The sequence below is a fragment of the Cryptomeria japonica genome, chromosome 6 (assembly GCF_030272615.1).
Source record: "Cryptomeria japonica chromosome 6, Sugi_1.0, whole genome shotgun sequence".
Taxonomy (NCBI): Eukaryota; Viridiplantae; Streptophyta; class Pinopsida; order Cupressales; family Cupressaceae; genus Cryptomeria; species Cryptomeria japonica.
In genome coordinates, this window is record NC_081410.1 from 400,390,281 (window position 1) to 400,406,577 (window position 16,297).

General features: G+C 34.9%; 1 non-coding gene across 1 annotated transcript; it reads right to left on the bottom strand.

Annotated features, from left to right (window-relative positions):
- Window positions 1-4,872: 4,872 nt before the first annotated feature.
- Window positions 4,873-5,034, bottom strand: LOC131065888 (U1 spliceosomal RNA). The gene has a single exon (XR_009111512.2). It is a non-coding gene; the product is annotated as a U1 spliceosomal RNA (small nuclear RNA).
- Window positions 5,035-16,297: the final 11,263 nt, after the last annotated feature.

The window sequence follows — 16,297 nt, forward strand, 5'->3', positions numbered from 1 at the left end:
TGGTGTCTTAAGGGATCATATGGTGTCCTAAGGGGTCGTAGGACACAATATGACCCCTTAGGACACCATATTACCCCTAACGACACACTTTGGTGTCTTAAGGGGTCATATGGTGTCCTAAGGGGTCGTAGGAAACAATATGACCCCTTAGGATACCATATGACCCCTAATGACACAATTTGGTGTCTTAAGGGGTCATATGGTGTCCTAAGGGGTCGTAGGACACAATATGACCCCTTAGGACACCATATGACCCCTAACGACACAATTTGGTGTCTTAAGGGGTCATATGGTGTCTTAAGGTGTCGTAGGACACAATATGACCCATAACGACCCAATATGGTATCATAAGGGGTCGTATGTTGTCCTTAGGGCTCATATGGTGTCCCATGACCCCTTAGGACATAATATGACCCATAACGACCTAATATGGTGTCATAAGGGATCATATGTTTTCCCCAGGGGTCATATGGTGTCCCATGACCCCTTAGGACATAATATGACCCATAATAACACAATTTGGTGTCTTAAGGGGTCATATGGTGTCCTAAGGGGTCGTAGAACACAATATGACCCCTTAGGACACCATAGGATCCATAACGACCCAATATGGTGTCCTAAGGGGTCGTATATTGTCCTTAGGGGTCATATGGTGTCCCATGACCCCTTAGGACACCATATGACCCCTAATGACACAATTTGGTGTCTTAAGGGGTCATATGGTGTCCTAAGGGGTCGTAGGACACAATATGACCCCTTAGGATAATATATGACTCATAACGACCCAATATGGTGTCATAAGGTGTTGTATGTTGTCCTTAGGGGTCATATGGTGTCCCATGACCCATTAGGACATAATATGACCCATAACGACACAATTTGGTGTCTTAAGGGATCATATGGTGTCCTAAGGGGTCGTAGGACACAATATGACCCCTTAGGACACTATACGACCCATAACGACCCAATATGGTGTCCTCAGGGGTCATATGTTATCCTTAGGGGTCATATGGTGTTCCATGACCCCTTAGGACACCATATGACCCATAACGACACCATATGGTGTCATAAAGGGTCATATGACCCGTAACGACACCGTATAGAGTCATAAAGGGTCATATTGTGTCCTGAGGGGTCATATGGTGTCTTAAAGGGATCATATGACATAATATGACCCCTTAGAATACAATATGACCCATAACGACACAATTTGGTGTCTTAAGGGGTTATATGGTATCCTAAGGGGTTGTAGGACACAATATGATCGCTTTGGACACCATAGGACCCATAATCTCTCTCTCCCTCTCCCCTAATCTCTCTATCTCTCTCTCCTTTCCCTCTCCCCATCTCTCTCTCTCTCTCTCTCTCTCTCTCTCTCCCTCTCCCTAATATCATATACTAATTTATTTATAAATTAATATATTAAAGTATTATATATAATATATTAATAAACAATAGATTAATTATGTGCAAATTTAGTTAGTGAATTTACTTATTAAAATCGGATATCCGATATAGTTAGTGAATTTACTTATTTAGTTATTTTGAATCAACACCTCTCCCTTAACATTGGAATAATTTTTTGCATATTTATCATGTTTTGATGATCATCATGGCAATTTTTGCAACTACATTAAGCCTATGATTCTAATATCACGACTTTCCTTTTTTGTGTGCGACATGGGAGCCACATAGAATTGTCCATTACTTTTGTTGCAACTGCTTTGGGTGGAACAAGCTCTTGAATCACATGGATATATGTTCTCTATTTGAATTCGAGTGCCTTTTGCTTTAGACACATTGCACATTCTGATGCCTTTCCATGAGAAAAACAACCAGTATTGTTTGTTTTATTTATTCCCGAGCTCAAAACATCCTTTGGCTTTCACCCTACTAACAAGTGATATCCTTCACTGCAAGGAAATCTCTTTTGCTTACTCTTTTGATGTCATAGTAAATGATATATGCACTTTCATGGAATGTTACTAACGTGTGCCCTTATAGAGGATTTATCTTTTTATTGGGATATGAAGATCTAAATGTACAGTGGACACATTTATGTTGAAATTTTATATGCTAATTGGTATGAGCAAAAACATGGTGATCTATCATTGTAACATCCCCAACAAAGTGACATAGTATGTTCTCATTAACAATATTACAACAGTATTATAAAACTTAGCAAGTAACATAGATTCTTGTAATAATAATTTAAACAAATCTCATTAAGTATAAATAATAAAGTATGATAGAAGGCACCATCAAGTAAAATGCATTCTCAATTATACAATAAAGTAGAAAACTACAACCCTTCAATAAAATATATACATTCACATTAGACCATCTATCCCAAACTTTCCATATCCATAAATGGCTTTACAAACATAGCATCATGAGGAAGAGACATGAACAAGTCTTCTTCTAGAACCTTCATGATTCTTATACCACAATAAGAAACTCATTTAACTTGATACATATAAATAAACAACTCTTAAACAATACTAATTAGAGTATGCTACCAAACCCTATTAGATGGAAATGGTATCAATTGAGCCATAGTTTTTGAATTAGAGATTTCTTACTTCTTGTGATTCACTGAAATTTAATGTGTACATCCATATAACTTGTGAGCTCTTTGCCCATCTAGAGCACTAGAGCATTTGCAATATGACACTAGTGATATTAGACCCCATAATCTCTAGTAGTCTTACTTAAGAGGAAATAAACTATAAGTGTGTTTAAAGTAGAATATAATTAAATCTACTCCCTTGTATAGTGTGTGTTTTCCCCAAAAAGTCACATTGCAACATTCACAAATACAGTTTATAACAATTACAAATAACATAACACAAACATACAATATTATGAATAATTCTAACTCAAATTTTATTTGAAAATTATTACAAAAAATAAAATAACTTATTACCACATCAATATAATTCAATGACTAGAACCTTCAATAATAGAAAACCCATTTATTTTACTAATAATCTAACAGCCCTTTCAATAAATATATTTTTTTCTAATTAATAGTTACATAAAAAAATCTAGCTATTGCTTAAGATTATTTGAATGATAGCACTCATATTACATACCAATGTTAGGGCTTAGTAAGAATGAGAAATGATCAAAATTAACATATCATATAGTACCATGAGTAAATAATAATAAATTTATGTCAAAAAGACATCGTCAATGAGAAGATTGTTTACCTGTCCCATAATGTCATTATATGTATTCATATCAAAACAACGTCATTATATGTGTTGATTTATAATTACATTATTCATGTCAAAACAACGCATGGCTCAAGTATTCATTATCATAAATGGTACCTAATTGTGATTGCCCAATGACCTTCATACTTATACAAGATTAAATACTGTTTAACAGTTGGTTTAAACAAATTCACCCACTAAGTCTAATCAATGCAAGTGGCAACAAAACAAAACAAAACAATTTTGACCATTGCAACTGGCTTCAAAACTTTTTAATAAACACAAAACTGGACTTTAATGTGAAACCACGGTATGAACTTTTTGATGGTGCTGATCTCAGGTTGATTTGTACCTTCCCCCATGGGGTTAAAGTTGGAAGATTAAAAGGCTTCAGAGATATTTCAGATTTTCATGTTTAGCAAACACCATGAGACCAACATTCCATCCATGCGGGAAGGGCTTATCAGTGCTCTGGATTTCACCATCACTTACCTATATAGCATATTTGTATAGTGCCCCTACAATAATCTTACTTGCACTTGCAGTTTGAAACTTCTCTACTACAAGGATTTTCAGCAACAAGTGTATAATTCCCATCATTATGTGGATGTAGAATATCTTGGTGCTTGTTTGTAATTGTCTTTTTAAGGGATATTCATTTACACTGATCTGATAGAATTTGGCACGTTTGGAAAATTGTGTGGACGCATTTAGATGCCATTTCTGTTTTAATTTTGTGATGTTGTGTATGCTGAGTTTTGATTTGGACTACCACTGGGCTCATGGATTGAAAGAAACAAATATATCAATCTGACAATACTTTGTCAACTATCTGACCTCACATAACAATTGGCTTATGGTGCAAAGCATGGCCTACCAGTTTTCAGAAAGCAGAGAAGAAGTGAACTTATGGATACTATTCTTGTCCATTACTGCAGGATAAATTTCCTAAAGTTTAATAGTTTCACAAGCAGCAATAACGGTCAATTTCTAATGCAATTCTCTAGTTTTTATATGCTTAAACAAGAAGATGTTTATAGATCAGTTTGTAATGTCTTGGAATTCGAAGACATCCATTTAAACATTTATACACGTTGAATCATCATCCTTCAAAATCAGAGATCACTTCCATACATGACTACAATTTGACCATTTTCACAGCTTGTAAAGTCAGTTCAGTCCAAATAATTGATTGAGCTGGAAGAATCTAGCAATCTCCCTAGCACATTTCTTAGGACTACTAGTACTTCAACATTCGACAAAGAGCAGAGAATCTAACAAAGTGGATAAATGAAGCATACATTGCATTAACTTGGACTTGCATGTCAAAGATCATATCCACACATCCAGAACCTGCAGAAAATTCCATACTTGCACAAAGTTCAGAGATTTCAATCTTCTTAATCTGGACGAATCAATAATAGATGTTTTCATAAATGCTTTTTATCTTCTTTACCTTTGCAGATTTAAGTGTTCTTGTAACAGCCAACCCTTTGCTGCTAAATGGTCTCATATCATCTTGATCTCTGTCGTTACATCTACTCGGTAGGGCACGAATTATAAGACTTCCACTCTCAGTTCTAAATCCTGCGAAGATAGATTTCCGATTTAGGATTAGTGATATGTGGGATTTCCGATTTAGGATTAGTGATATGTAGGGGCCGCGCGAACGCGAGCCCCCTCTGTCACAAATTATGACGTGCACTCTCCACAATGGGAGATGCTAGACAGAGCCCGCATCTCTATGTGCAATGAAGTTGCTCTCTCTAGGCCATCGGCCTTCTTGATTACCGATCGACCCCGCCCAGGTAAGTATGCTTGTACCTTACCCATCTCCTTCTTCTTGTACTCCTCCTCCTCCCTCCTTTTCTTCCTCTCACGCATGTGGGATCTTAAACAGCCTGTTTGTTGCATTTCACACATCTTGAATCAAGAAAGGAATGATGAGGGTTTACAATTCGGGGAGCGAAATAGCTATAATGCAACTCTGCCTCATTAAATTGGACAACTGAAAAGAGCTGTATACTTGCAGGCGCAAAATTCGCATTTCTTTAATTAAAAATCAGTAATACCATCCTTAGTTCGGCCAGTGCATAGACTGTAGTTTTCACCTTATGGTATTCGTTTGTTTGTTTCAGCATAGATGTGCAGTATACATTTTTCCTCCAGGAAAAGCCAGAACAATTAAAAAACATACTTGAGGCTTAGCAGCAGAAAATGTGACGTTCTTCAATAATAAGTTGCTATGATTTTCCTATTGACCGGTGGAATCCTTGTGGAGGAATGGCTACATGACATGTACTCCCCCTCCTCTTTCACACCTAGCGAATGGACCAACTAGCATTGCGTTTGTTAAAAAAAATTACATTATGCTTTAGTTGGTGTTTCATCTTTGCAATAAAAAAGAGATGCTCTTTTTGTAATTTGTAGATTTATTTTTTTAGTGTGTTACACGTGTTTTATTGAGCCGATAGGCTCTTTATAGTATGGGCTTTCTTGCTGGGGAAATTTGCAGCCACGTCGATAAATTTCCACTGATCACGTTTTCCGGTCAGCTAATTGTTTGTCGGACAATTTGTGTTGTGTTGGCATACGGTGGAAGCAGAGGATGTTAACGGGACGTGTCTATTCTGGCTTCAAAATGACAGTACGGATTGACTAACACGCGTGTTAGTCGTGCATTTTACACTATCGATTTTGCAATAGACAGATGCGATTGACTAACACGTGACTATCACGATGTACGAAAGGTCCATTTTAAAGCCAAAACAATCGCAACCATGTTAATAGCATTAAACTTCGTGTTTGGTATTTTTGGTGTTTTGCAAATTGAATGGGTTCCTACTTGCAAATGGTTTCAATGTCAATCGCAGAAGATTAGGTGCAACATCTTCTCTGATTTGTGGGTATCGCAAAACCATGTTTTCAACGTCAATCGCGGATTGGATTCGATGATGGACCGTATGTGTTTTTAACCATTTATTTTAACAGTACATGGTGGACATCTACTTTCTCCATTTTGGGTTTACAATTCAAATTTTTTTAAATATGAATCTGTTTCTTAAAATTTTCACAGGTCATCTCTGTCATTACAAATGATGGACGTAATATATTGGTATGTATGTCTATACGCTTTCTTGATTCTACTTTAAAAAGATGATTCAAATATGTGTTTTGTATCTATGGTGGAGAATCGAAATTACATTATATGCAGGGTATTTTGAGGGGCTTTGATCAGGCGACAAATCTTATTCTCGATGAATGGCATGAACGAGTTTACTCCACTATGGTAAGCTGATCCCTGTCGTATATAGCAGTGGCCTTTTTAAATTAATGTTAGTAAATTTAAGACTGGTTCAAGTTTTTAGATTTGGCCGACATGAATGAGCCCAACAGAGATATGAACTTAGATGTGGTAATGCATTGAGACTTGCAGCGTAGCCAGTTTTATTTAAACATGATAAAATTGTTGAAATTGGGTAAACCATTACATGGAGTTAGTAATTTGAGGCTAATAACAAAACTTGAGTTCGCGTCCATCGGAGAAATAATTAAATTGTTGAAACTGAGTAAAAGTCACATGAAGTGAGGAACGATTGATTCCTATTATTATGATTGTTCTCGTGCAGCTTTCTGTTAGGGTTTCAATTTGTCACTTTTGTGACAACATAAAATGTGTGAGGAAATATGTGTTTGTACATGCTTGAACAATTTTTTCATGTTTCATACAGAACGGGTTTACCATCAAAGCCTTGGAAATGAAAATCACTAAGAATCGTTGACCTGTAAAACGTTTTACATGTATACATAGACAACGCACATAAACTATTTGACAAAATGTCTTAAACGAATTTGATCTCAGCGCATGCAATTTTTGCATGATAGGCACACAATTGATTTTATCATGCCAAATGGAAGGTTTGGAAATGGGTATTTTGCAGTGATAAAGTAGAGAAATCTTATTGTCTTCTATTTGTAACAGTGCTTGTACAAATATGTGCAAAATGTACAAGCACTGAAAAAGTATGTCTACTATTTGACATAATATCTCATAATAGAACACACATTAAATGACCATGTTGAACAGGCCTTAGAATTGTTAGAAACATGTACGATGACATGGTCATTTTGCAACTCGATTCAATGTAAAAAAAAATACCCTACTATTGTGCTTTCCAATCCAACTCATTTTCATGGTGATGTTATACAAAATTTTAGTTTCTACTTTTACCAGAGAATATCAATTCCAATTCTAGCTAAAGAGTGACAATGTAATGAGTTGGTTAGTATGTGGCAATTGTTTTTCTCCATTTGCTGGTGTCAAGTGGATTGAATTTACCTCCCTAGCATAAACGTTTGTCTCGGCTTCAAGTTTTCTATGTTTTGAACCTACAACAAGGTCTCTACTAATACCTCGTTACTAAATTATGTTTGTCTATACTCCAAATTGGACTTCGTTGTATAACGAATTTCAAAGGCAGAGATGCATTTCAGTGCACCATAGTGAAGGCAATGCTTCTATTTCAAGTGAAATATTTCTTATTTTTAGAATAATAATTTGAAGAAATTCTAAAATATTATAGAGCAGGAAAAAAAATTGGAATGTTTCAAACAAAATTTATTAATTCCTATCGTGGAACTCAAGCGGAGGGCTCCCACATAATCGGTGATTAAACAAGTTTCAACAGCCAACAACATCATTCAATTTTTTTGCTGCTAAATTCTATTCTAATCTTTGATACATAAAGTTGATCAAATTTTAACAATTGATTGTAAAACATTGATTTTGGCAGGCTCTCATTGGCTGATGCAAAGGTGTTTTAGTTTTCAATACAAGAGAACACAGAAATACCAAGGCAGGTCCGACAAAGCAGAGGTCTTGGGAGTACTGTCTTTGCAAGAGGCTACACATAAAAATTTTATAGCTAGAAGGCTACATCAAAAGACACATGGTCTGCACACCTTGTGTTGGTGGAATTACAATTTTGCACATACCATATAAACAGTCCAGGTACCTTATTTATGTTTCCATGTTTTGCATACATGTTGAGCATTCTCTGCCTCTTCCTCACAACTATTTTTTGCTGCTTCTTTTATGCTCGGAGCTATACAAGTAAGTTTGGCTGATCGAGACAAGATTTTATGCTCTCAATGCCAGTATATGTGCACAAGTTTTTGGTTTAAGCATAATACAAAAGAGAAGGAAAGTGATAGAACGATTTGTTGATGTTCTTATATTTTCAACAATCATGAGAAAACTATTGATAAACATTACAAACCTACAGTGGCCAAATTTAATTTTATTAAATTATTATTATTTTTATTTATTTTGTAGAAACAAAGTTTTTTTTCACCAACTTCAATATCCTAAAATAAAAAAGGTTTGGACACTCATAAGATATTCACAGGAAAATATTTGTTATTTGATTTGCAAAGTATCATTTTGAATTCATGGAGACCTACAGTTGTGTGTAGAGGGACAGTAGAGTGTCCAATGTTCTTGCCATCAAGGATGTTCAGGGGTATTAGTTTATAACTGTTCAGTGATGGGTTGTTGAGTTTACCCTAATTTTTGGCCTTACCATGTCTCTTGATAATGTGTCTTTACGCAAAATAGATCTATACTTCCTTGCACAAGACAAAAAAACTCCTTTACAAGGGTTAAAACATGTTTGGTAGGTGGTAGCCGGAAAGAGCATAAAAAATTACAGAGATCACCTTGACCAAGCAACAACTACAAGCTTAGAGAAATGAGATTTAATTTTAAGTAGCGATCTCTGACCCTTTCTTTAGATTGTTGAGGCACCTTTTCAGGGGTTTTCGTTGTAGAGTGATTGACTCCTAATTCTATACTTTTGGCTAATCATTACTTAATTCTCTCTCAATCATGATTATGAGAGCTTGTGGCAATATTAAATGCACAAGATAGAGAGATAGAATAGAATAGTAAGCATTAAGCATCTTTTGCATCCAAAAGGCTACTCATATTTCACTCCACATTATCACTATAGACATAAAATGAGCTAAAAAGTAGGGCTTTTAGCCATGTTAATGCAGTTACATAGGTTTTATGTATGATCTTTCACTTCACAAAATGAATTCTAAATTCGGTCTTAATATTCATTAGGGTTTATACTTTGACTACTTAAGCAATATTTCTTAGAGTAAAGCACATTTCAAACATTGCAAATGCATGGTATAGAAACCCAGCTATTGAGATACTTGAGGGCCCAATGCGTACTACAATCACTTTCCAATGTTTACATATTTGCAATAGGAATCTAACCTATGGAAACAATGCAAATTATATGTACTGTATTTTATTGCACTATACATAGAAAATTTTGTTGTGAGTTAAATGTATTGAATGTGGTTTTATTATATTCATAATTTTGGACACAATCATTGGGAAAATTGTATTAGCTTATTATGCATTTTCAATGATTGGATATACCATTTAAGATCACTGGCATGATGCATATAGTTTTCTATCCGTTCATTATTTCCAATTCAACCACGAGTGCTTGCACATTCATAACTATGGGCTTGTAAGGTGACATTTTGTATTGACAAAAGACATCCAAACTATATTGACAAAATACATGGACTGTATTGAGGTCAAAGGTATGTTTATCAAAAATTTCAAATGTTCATTTTATACTTTCATTTTTCACATGTTCTACATCATTATGCCATTGCTAATAAATTATTTGGGAGTAGTTTTAGATGTGGGGTTTTCTTTGCCATTTCACTTGTATGGTCATTAGTTATGAAAACTATTCTCTAAACTATGCTTTTAAATTAACTTAAATGTTGAAACATTAATCACTAGTTTCTTGCAAAGAGTTGTTTTTGATAAACAATCTACTTATTATTAGGTGTGTGGGGAGAAAGGGTGCAGGTATCCACTATCCAAACAATTATGAGCATTAAACTGCATATTTAAGTTATCACATGTGCTGGCTAGGCAAATGTGTATAATGCTACTACCTTCTGAGATATAAGTCTTATTGATTAATCTAGCATGCATCTCTTTTACAATCCAAATTTTACTGCATGTTTTGCCCATGTGTTTTTTATTCTTTGATCCCCAATGCATCTAAACTAATCTTACTCATCTTCTATTCCCTATACAATCTGATTTACTCCTATATGATTTTTATCTTCTTACATATTTAGTTTTTTTTTTATGGAAAATTTAAAATGATTGATTGAAGGGTTATCTTTGTGATAAGCTAGTGTTTTTTATTCTTTAATCCCCAATGCATCTAAACTAACCTTACTCTATAAAGCTTCTACATCTTCTATTCTCTATACAATTTCATTTGCTGCTATATAATTTTTATCTTCTTACCTATTTAGAGTTTCTTTTATGAAAAATTTAACATGATTGATTGAGTTGTTATCTTTGTGATAAGCTAGTGTTTTGCATACAGTGCCCATGATCTTTGCAGTTTAATCATTGAATACTAGAGAAGCTTATACAATGTGATCACTAAACTTAAGTCGCGAGGCAATATAATATGAGAAATTTTACGAATTTCAATTTTGATGAGAACAAAATAAATATATCAAACAAAACAAATAAAAACAAAACCAACAAAACAATTCCTGCACTCTTTGGCAGGAATTTAGTTACTTTTGCAATGCATTTGTTCTTTTAGCTATGTGCTATGTTTTTTTAATTCTGGAAGGAAGCATTGTGATATTTTCTGCTTGGATCTTAAATGTAGTTCTATCTATTATTTCATCTATTCCTTGAGTATTTGTCTTTATAGCTTAGAGTTCGCATTCCTAGAAACTTTCATAGAGTGTAAGTATTAGAAAATACACAACAAATGCAAGTATTATACTAATGTCTTATTTAGCATTTATAGTTGAAGTCTTAATTTTGAGGAGAGAGATCTAATGAGCCTAAATAATGGCTCAATTTTGATAGATTTTTGATATAATACTCCTTCTTAGGTCTTATGATTAGATGACACTTGGATTATAATACTCTCTTAAGTTGATACCTTTTAAGTGTTTCTGAAACTTGTTTAACTTATACCTAAGGATGTCATATAATGGTTTTAAATGATCTATCTATGCAAATATCTAAAATCAATTATAAATATGGTTTACATTATATCATGTTAGCATTAGTATATACACATGTTTGTTGTGCACATTAATACCATGATGCAGGGTTAGCAAAGGTGAAGTAAAGACTAAATGGCGGTTTAAAGGAGCATAAAGTATATGACCACAATGTAGACCCAGTCAGAGAAATGCAGTAATGATTGAAACCACTTGACCGGTTCTTCAACAGATTGATTTATGAAAACATTTATAACTGTTCTTAGTAGAGTTTGGATCCAGGAAGCGAGTCATGCTATATTTTCTCAGCTACATGACAAATGTTGTTCTGTTTTCCTGTGCTGACTTCTCCTTCTTCTTTTGTTAACAAATCATGTTCACCTATTCCATAGGAATGTGGTCGATCAGTTAGAAGTTTGTTATAAGTTTTGCTATAAATAAATGGATCTCTCTCCTCTCAGGGATAGCAGAGAACGGCCATAATATTTTGTAATACACAGTCTTCTGGTATTTTATGTATTTTTCAGTCAAGATGAAATAAAGAGATCGATGTGATTTTGAATGATTAAATAATTGTATTATGAAGTTCTGGAGATACTCACTCAAGGAGGCCCACTTGGTGAGTAATCCTTTGTATGTTCCAGTTAGTTTCATACTTATGTAGTAGTTGTTTATGCAATTGTCTGTTCCCGCAGCCATTGGAATAGTTCCCGTGTTTGTTCCTGCAGCCACAACAACAGAGTACTTCCCGTTGATTGCCATAAATTTATCATTTAACAGTAGTTTAAAGTAATTTCCAGTTGTAAGATTAAGTATTAGTTCATTTAAGATTCTGTGTGTTTACTTTAAGAAGAATTTCCTTTCTTGCAATAATATAGAATGGTTGCAATATGAACTTGGTGCACATACAGTGCTGGCCCATTTCAAGTTTACGTCCCTGGTTGATAAATAAATGAGCCTTTGCCAGAGGAAAAGTTAGCTATTCAAGGATATTCAATCTTTGAATTGTGTTTTATTACCTAGTTGTGAGGACCAACATTTTTGGCACCGTTGTTGGGGATGGTGCCAAGCTAAGAACCTCTTGTAAACCATTAGTTTCTAAGTTTTTTTTAATTAGCTCTTTGAATTTTCTTCATTAATCTGCATGCATAGGAAGAGAAGAGATGCACTAGGAATATTTATTCCCTCACATTCCACTCAAGATATAAGATCAGATCAAGCACCTGAAAGTAAACCCTTTTGCAGAAACTTATGTGCTAAATAGAGGTGTCTTTAATTTGTCAAAAGGAGACCTAGACTTCTTGAACGAACCCCCTGAGCAAAACATTTTACCTCTAGTCATTTATCAGGGACCAATGGCAGCAAATCCTCCACCTTCGCCTGTAAATCCAACGTTTGAGTTTCCCATTCCTGACCAACATGATAATGCAAATTTGAAAAACATACCAGCTTCTTCACTTCCAAAATTTCATGGATTGGTAACAGAAGATCCAGATACCTTTTTGTTTGAATTTGATATCCTTTGTAGAAGTTATGATTATACCACTGACGCTCATAAACTCAAATTATTCCTTGTTACTTTGAAAGAAGCTGCCTTGAGATGGTTTATGAGTTTAGGAAGAGATGTAATCACTACCTGGGAGGAGATGAAGACAAACTTCTTGGATAAGTATAAAGATTATTGCATGGGAATGGACCAACATGGTGATGATATCTTCAGGATGACACAAAAAAGAGATGAAAGTTTGGAAGACTATTTGGAAAGGTTTTTATTTAGTGTTAGGAAATCCAAGCATAATACTCTAAGTGAAGACTCTATGAAGTTGATTTTTATAAGGGGTATCAATGATGATTGTGTTGACTCCTTAGATCTAATGGGAGGAGGAGATATTACTCTTGTTCAATGGGATGATATCAGACAAATCTGTCAAAAGTACTCAAGAGCTGCAGCAAAAAGGGGAAGACACTATAGGCCTGGTTCTTCAATTGCAAAGTCATCTTCAATAGTTTCAAGAATGGAAATAACTCATCTGTTGAAGGATTTTAAAGAGGGTATATTTAATAATATGGCTACCCAATTGGATACACTTTAGGCAAAGAAGAAGCATGAGGAGGTAGAGGCTATGCTTGCTGAATTTTGTCCCCACTATCGACAAAAGAAGAAGGATTGTAGATGCAAATTGTTAGCTAAAATTGATAGCCAACAGAGTTCTCTAGATTTGAAGTCTGTCTATGGAGATGATGAACAAATCTTTTATGTTGCACAACAAAGGCCTTGGCCTCCAAGACAAGGTATGCCACAGGATCCATTGTCATTTTCTAATCCTTATATGAATCTCAATGCACAAAACAGTCAGTGGCAACCTCCATATTCCAAATTTTTTGGAAATTATGCTCCTCAGTCTTGGAATAAGTCTCAAAACCCTTGGCCTAATTATCAGAGTCCCTCATCTCAATGGTAGCAACCATAAGGGAATTGGTCTCCCCCTCAAGGTAACTGGCAATAGTCACCATAATGGAGAGGAGGACAACAATAGGTAAACTAGTCATCAGGTTTCCTGCAGCCATAATAACAGTCCCAACAGCCGACTTTAATGCCACTGGCTCCTAATGCCACTCCATCCAAGCCAACCCAACTGCCAACTCAGCCTGTGCCAAATCCAAATAATAAACCACAACAACAACAACAAGTTTTTTTGATTGATCCTAATAATTATACTGTATACTCTCTCAATATAAGTGATATTCATTTGCAGTCAGGGACAACATTGCCTACTCCATCTCCTCTAGTCATAACAGAGTTACCATCAGAGAAGACTGCTCAGGAAACCATACTTGATAAATTTGGAAACCCTGAGTAGGTTCATCAATCTGAAACTCTAGATACACCTATAAGAACTCCCCCGTTTCCTCAAAGATTGCAGGTAGAAGTGTCTAGGCAGTATGATGATATAACTTTTGATCTTATTGATCAGCTGAAACATTTATGTTTTGAAGATCCCATTGTTTCAAGCTATTAAAGACATTCCCATATATGGAAAAGCTATTAAAGAGACATGTTTGAAGAAACCTGGGAGAAAGAAAAAAGACCCAAAAATAGTGCATGTAGTAGGAAAATTGGCTGACATTATGTTAGGAAAAATTGTTGTCCCTAAATATTTTGACCTAGGTAGCCCTATTGTCAAGGTAGTTGTTAATGGAACTCAAATTAAAAATGCCTTGATAGACTTAGGAGCAGCCATAAATGTGATGACTAAGGATGTCATGCAACAATTCAACATTACTAGTCTTAGATAAACTCCAACGGTCCTGCAACTTGATGATAGCTCTACTGTCTGGCTTGAAGGGATGGTTGAAGACATTGTTGTCACATTAGATTCTTGGGAATATCTGGCTAATTTTATAATCCTCTCTCCTAAGGCAACATTAGGTGGATATCCAATTATTTTGGGAAGACCTTGGTTGGCAACAAGTGATACATATATAGGTTGCAGATCAGGAGATATGACAATTTCAGATGGTATTACTAACAAAACACTTGCACTTTATTCTCTAGCACAACCACAACTTGATCAAGAGCGAGTAGTATGGCCAGACACAGAAGAAGAAGCAGAGGAAATTAATTCCGTTCAACAACTAATGATGTTAGCAAGGGAACCATTCATAGCACTTCAAGAGGATGATACAATACTCTCTAACATCATAAGAAATCATTATGGAGCAGCTCAATAGTCATTGGGTATACCAGTAAGTCCTCTGCATACTCTTCTTCCATCTGCAGGCTCTTTAGATTCTCCTGCAACCACAGATATGTTTCACACATTGCTACCACATGAGATTCAAACCTCTTGTTTGTCTGAATTATCTAATGTTGAGTCAATAATTCAAATAGAAGTTGTTGGAGGAAGAAATCTGAATATCAATAGTCAATTAGCAACATATCAAAGATTGTCATTAACAAAATTACTCAAAGCCCAACACCAAGCTTTCACATGGGATTATCATGACATGAAGGGATTAAATCCTACATTGTGTACCCATAGGATTTATATAAGAGAAGATTGTAAACTAATTAGACAACCTTAGCGAAGGATTAATGGGTAAGTGCACCAAGATGGTGAACAAAAAGGGGGGTATAAGTGACCACTTTTTTTTTTTTTTTTTTTTTTTCTGAAAACAGGTAAACCTGAACTTCAAAGAGATATTCAAAGGTCACCCACTCAAAACTAGGAGTTGAGAAAAGAATAATAATTGTAGTACTCCGAATCTTGTTTCTAAACTACTAAAGTTTTTTGAAATTGGATAAGATTAAGAGGTTCAAACCTCTCTCGCACGAAAAACTATTCCTGATTTTTTCTAAAAAATATAACATAGTTGTTTTCGTGCACTGCACAAAATATATAATTAGATTTAGTATTTTGCAAAACCCTTTGGTAGGATGATAGGTAAGATTGAGATCTAGAAGTTCTGTATTTTTTTGTAATTTTTTGTTGAGTAACTTTTTTTTAATGATTTTTTGAAGTGACCTCATCCTGAAAATTTGGTACCTGTTCGTGCGCTGGGCATAACTTGCATCAAAATAATCGAAAATGAAAACGTTTTTTTTTAAATTGTATAAAATCTAGTCTAGAACAATAATATGTAATTTATTTTGAATTTGGTCAAGTATATCAAAAGTTATTTAAAAAATGGTAGATGTATGTCTGTGAGGACTATCAAGGCATTGGTAAAGAAAATTAAAGTTTACTATGCTAATGTTGTCTAAAAATTAAAAAAATTATATGGTCAGAAAGATGAGAAGACGTGTGAGATTATGGTGGTAATTTTAGAGATACCCACTTGATCATTTGTAAACCTGATGATGATGAAGTTGAGAAATCATGTTGGAAGATGAAAAAACGTGTAAAGGGACAAAAATGGAGGGAAAATGGGCTTCCAAGTCTTAGGGTTGTTTTCCAGCCCTCTTACCAAGCCAAAACCCACACGAGTTCTGATGTGCA